This window comes from Gossypium hirsutum, chromosome D05, assembly GCF_007990345.1.
Source record: "Gossypium hirsutum isolate 1008001.06 chromosome D05, Gossypium_hirsutum_v2.1, whole genome shotgun sequence".
NCBI lineage: Eukaryota > Viridiplantae > Streptophyta > Magnoliopsida > Malvales > Malvaceae > Gossypium > Gossypium hirsutum.
Window position 1 is genome coordinate 27739690 of NC_053441.1, and position 6000 is coordinate 27745689.

Consider the following 6000-nt stretch of genomic DNA (forward strand, 5'->3'; position numbering starts at 1 on the left):
TGAAAAAGTTGAGTTCTATATGTTGAGGTGTCAAATTGTTATGAAATTTTAAATTGGAGGTCCTTATATGGTAATTAGACTATTGGTTAAGCTGGTAGACAAAAATGGACATGGTTAGGCATGTTTCCAAATATTTTCATTAAGGGCATTTTGGTCATTTAGTTATTAAAATGAATTAAAAACAAAATTAAAAGTCAATTTTTGTCGATCTTCAAGCTAAGGCCGAATTTTATAAGGGGGAAGCCATAGTTAGGGTTTTCAAGCTTCCAAGCCTCATAGTAAGTGCATCCAAGCCCCGTTTTTAATTTTTTTTTACGTTTTTTGAGTCATCGTAGCTCGGTTTAGCTTATTCTACCATTAATTCATGTTAGGGTTCATATTTGGAAAAATAACCATAGGTGAAATGTGTTTATTTTGATGTTTTATGGTATAATATGAAGTTTAAAATTATGTTAAACAACTTTTGCTAGTCGATTTTAAGTGAAAACGAGTAAAACGACATAATCGGTAAAAATACCTAATGTTCATAAGTAAATGTTAGAGTGGGAATTTGATGTTGCCATAGAAGGGAAAAATTTCCAGCATGTCATAAAACATAAGAATAAGAGATGAAGTTTAATTTCTGAGCTTTGGGACAAAAGTGGAAATATGTAAAAGTTTAGGGGTAAAATTGTAATTTTGCCAAAAATTGAGTCGAGGGCTGTTTTGGATAAATGTGAATATTAAACAAGCTAAATTTGATATTATAGATCAAGAAGAACATGGAATCAATCTCAACCGAGGAAAGGAAAATATTTCGGATTAAATTGCAAAATCGCTACATTTTGCACCGAGGTAAGTTGTATGTAAATAATACATCGTTTATAATTATTTTTAATATTTTGTTATAATATATGAGAAATGGTTGAATATGAAATAGTTATTTAACAATTAGAAATTTAGTACTGATAGTTGAATTGAACAAAATTAGCTTGAATTGTGGATATATGATTGTCGAGTAAAAATTGAAGTAGTTTGAATCGAATTATTAAATTTGTTATGGTATTGGACTGAAATATTGGAAATTGTGATTTGATTTCAGATAAATTGTAAAATATTGAAAAGTGAGAATCCCTGTTGGACCGTCAGAATAGGAAAGGCTTGAATAAAGTACCTATGAACACGTGTGTAGTACTAAGTGCAGGCTACTATGTGTATCGATAGATAATGGTCACATGTGTAGTACTATGTGCAGGCTACTATGTGTACCGGATGGCCTTGGTCACGTGTGTAGTACTATGTGCAGGCTACTACGTGAATCGAAAAGCTTGATCATGTGTGTAGTACTATGTGTAGGCTACTATGTGTATCGGATGACAATGGTCACATGGGTGGTACTATGTGCAAACCACTGAATATTCATTATTATTTCGACATGTTCAACGGGATATGAGTAATTGCAAACAATTATGAATATGTGATTGAAATGTGATAAATTGCAAAGGAGTAACTGGAGTGGTAAAGTCTCGTACTGTGCCTACAAATTAAATTGTTATGGAATGTTGAATAAATTGTTATAGTGTTAAATGAATGAGTGAAATTGAAATAGAACAGATTTGAGCAGTGACAGTGACGTTATTTTAAAAAATCACCAAAAATTATAGGAATTGAGTTAGTGGTTGAATGAGATATGTAATTAAATCTTAATGAGTCCATTTTCATATAAAAGATAAATAATAGACAAAAGAGTTATATATTCCGAGATATTGGAATTTTAGTGAGACAGGGTCAGAATGATTTTGAAATCCCCTGTTCTGACTTTGTAAAATCACTAAAAATAGTAAAAAAATAATTATGGTTTGTAATTTACATGATTAAATTTCTCAATGAGTCTATTTCAATAGAAACAAACAGGAACATCATTTTAATTCTTTGCAAAGAGATAACTAATTTTTAGTGAAGAGGGGTCAGAGCTATCGAGCAGTGAAACAGGGGAAACTTAAAAGAATAAACTGTACTAATTGGATAAACAAAAAATTCTGAAAAATTTATGGTAGGAAGATATATGAGTCTAGTTTTAGGGAAAATTTATAGATATTAATTTGGAGTTCCGTGGATCTAGATAAAAATAATTTAGTTACTATGATGCAAATAAACAGCTTGCTGAAACTTGAATAAAGAATGAATTTATGTGTGATTATGATTATATTATCTATGGAAATATGCTAGAAACTTGTTTATTAATTACATACTTACTTACTAAGCTATATGCTTATCCCTTTCTCTTTTCCCTTGTTTTATAATGTTACCAAGCCAGCTCGAAAATCGGAGGTTGTCAGAGATCCAGTCACACTATCAACTTCCTTTTGGGTATTTTAGTCAAAAATATTATTTTAGAATTATGGCATGTATAGAGGACTTGGTCATTTTGTTATGTGTCATAAATTGTTCTGTATATACTATATAATAGTTTATTTTGTATAAGTCATCGATATGGACTAATATGGATTAAATTCCATGTGTATGAAATTTCAATGTTGTGTTGAAAAATTTTAATGCAAGTATGTAAATGTTTAAATGTAAAAAGGGGTTTTAAAATAAAATATGAAAAAATTAATTTTGTTAAAGTTCTATAATGCCTCGTACACGGTCCGGGAGTCTGACACGGGTAAGGGGTGTTACACCCTGCCTATTTTTGAACTACTTTTAGGGTCCGATAGGCTCGAAATAGGGGGTGAAAGAGTAATTTTTTATTCTGTATTGGGGTGGATTAGCAAACCTAAATTAAGTGCATTCCATTAACATCATCGTAGATAAATTAAAAAGATAATCGTAGACGGAGTATGGACTAATACTCTGATGCTAATAATTGGAATAGTCTTGTATGTATCCGAATTCTGTCATTCCAGAAGGGATAAATAGTGATAAGAGGACAGTGGAAGACTAAGTTTAGCAATATATAAATAATGATAAGAGTGTAGATAGTGAAGACTAAGTTTAGAAATGCATAGCATAATTTATTATTCGAATGAATAAGAATCTAGTATGAAAGTATTAGATTATCGTGACCTGCATCTGCATATTTTAATGTTATTAGTTAATTTATATGTTGATTATTATTGAATTAATTATTTGATTCGTTAGTAATGATCGTGACCCTAATCTGACGACGGAAAGGGGTTAGGGGTGTTACATAACATACTCACCTAACAAGTTTGTTACTCTAGTGTCATACTCAGCCAACTTTATCGATGTATTTCTTTTAGTTATGAAAGAAGTGCGATTGTATAAATACAATTATTCAAATTCAATTAATGTATCTACAAAAATATCGAATAGAGAATAGTACTAGTAATAACATCTAGAATAGAAGCCTCCTCACGAGCTTGAATACCATAAGTTTTGACAAGTACCTAAGTTTTAAATCTGATAGCCATATCTTTAGTCCCAATGCTATTTCTTTCTATGCTACCACCGTTTCCTGGTCATCTAACTTTCTAAGAAGTAACCATATATTTCGCACTTTGTTCTTTGTTTCATTTCACCTAATCTGGACAATCTCTTTTCCAACGTTCCTTGGAATCGTACAAGATACAATCTCCACTTTTTAAACGGCAGTCATCTCGATGAGTTTTTTCCACAGTGAATACAAACCAATCTATTCAAATTATAGACACTATCAACATTAGATGCTGGTGTAATATGAGATTTTAAGTTACTTAGTCTTCGCATAACTCCTCTCGAAGATTCTGACAGAAAAATGATATAGTTATTAACATATTTTGACTTTTTCGGTGTTGGATTCGGAAATGATATTGTCCTACTTTGTTTATCGGAGTCTCGAAGTTCCAACTCGGCTTGTTTCTTGTCATTACATATATATTTCATTTTCTAAGCTCGTTCAGATAAAATCACAAACTCTTTCAATTCCAGAGCTCCTACTAACATTCAAATATCCTCATTCAATCCATACTCAAAACAGATGCACATCTCAATCTCTATCGGTACAATTCCCCGAGCATATTTGCTAAGTCAAACGAATTCCCATTCATATTCAAATACTGATTGGTTTCCTCGTTTCAGCTCTAGAAACTCACTCTTTTTCTTCTCTAAATACAATCTACTGATATAGTTTTTTTTAAATTCAATTCGGAAGAAGTCCCAATTCACTTATTTGTTTGGTACAATTGCTATCAACGTAGACCACCACTGATAAGCTTCGTCTTTTAACAAAGATATTGCACATCTTAAGCAGTCATCGACTAAACATGCCATTTCATCAAAAACCCTCTATGTATTCTCTAGCCAGTATCCAGCCTTGGTCGGATCATCTTCTGTCTTTCCATGGACTTTTTCAACCCTAAACTTTTCGATCTTATCAATTAGAGGTCGTCATAAACTTTCCGATCTTATCAATTAAAGGTCGTCATGCATTTTCTATATACAAAAGATGAGGGGGTGTCATAGGAAGCACATTAGGGGGCGGAGGTTGGGAAGCTGCAGGATTTGCTCTCATAAACTTTGAAAACCACATATTCATCATTTGAAAGACCATATTGTTCACATCATGTTTAGACATTTGTGGAATGAAAATATTATAACTTGCTTCCTGGTCGGAAGCAAGAACATTATCATCAATATTATCAGGTATGACACGATTATATTCAACCAACATTTTTATATTTATAAGAAAATAGAGTCAAATCGGATCAAAAGGCATCACACTATCACAGGTTAATACGCGCTAGGTTCAATACGCGCTAGGTTCAGTCCTAGAATTGACTAAATCATAGCTATGATACCACTAAATGTAACACCTTTCGCTTGTCCCCATCGTTGGGTTTGAGTTACGAAATGCTACAGTAAAAAAAGAATAGTTATGGACAATTAACAGTCAAAATTCAATAAATTTAATCAAATCAGTCATTTAATACAATGTAACCTGTCTCGAGTCTTATACGAACTTACGTGAACTTTAAAGATGACTCAAGAACAAACAAGAATCAAACTACAACATTTTCAAAAGATAAAGGCATTTTTGCAAAACAAGGGACACAGCGTCATGTGCTCAGGCCGTGTAATAATCGAGAATTGTGTGGCCCTAAAGTTTCCTTTTTACCAAAAAGCACACAGTCGTGCCATTAGCTCGTGTTTGTCATACGACCGTGTGGTACAAAATAGATCACTTTTGATCCTTGTTCAAACCAACCATTCCAAAAAACCTTAAATTATGCATTTTGCAAACTTAAAACCTGCACAAATCATCTCAAAACCAAGCCAAAACATAACATATAACATCCTCCTAAACATCTAACCAATATGCCACATTGGCACCAATACAATTCAAGGTAACATGAATCGTTACAAGTCATTCACCATTCAAGCTTAACCTACAACATTGCCATCACGATTTCATACCAAATCCCTAATGCCATTTTCATCACATTAGCACAAGCAAGCCACGTTCATCATTAGCCATTTATACACACTTATAAGTAATATATGCAAGTTTCAAAACTAGGAATCAAATGTGGTTCAACTTGTAAACTTTCAAATTAACCATAAATATAATACATCCCCTATATACATGCTACATACCGAGTCCAGTACGTTAAAATTATACTGAGTCAAAAGTCGAATAGTGTGAGCTCTAAGGAGATTCGATCGACGTGTTCCGCAAAATGACCACTACAGAAACAAAAAACAAAACAAAACAAAGTAAGCATGCCGTATGCTTAATAAATTCATAAGTTTAAAACAGTAAACTCACTTCAATACACAATTAACATTTCAAATTAGCTACATAAGTATAATTTCTTGTTACCACATTTCACAATAACAAGGTGAGTACGTCAAATAACCAAGTCATAAACATTTCATACTGTACATATCAATCTCGTTCAGCGTCATTCGATTGAACTCATCAATTCCATTTCATTTACATCATTCCTATATCATATAAACATTTCCAAAAACAATATATATCATCATTTAGTCATTTCCCTTTTGCATTAATCGGTT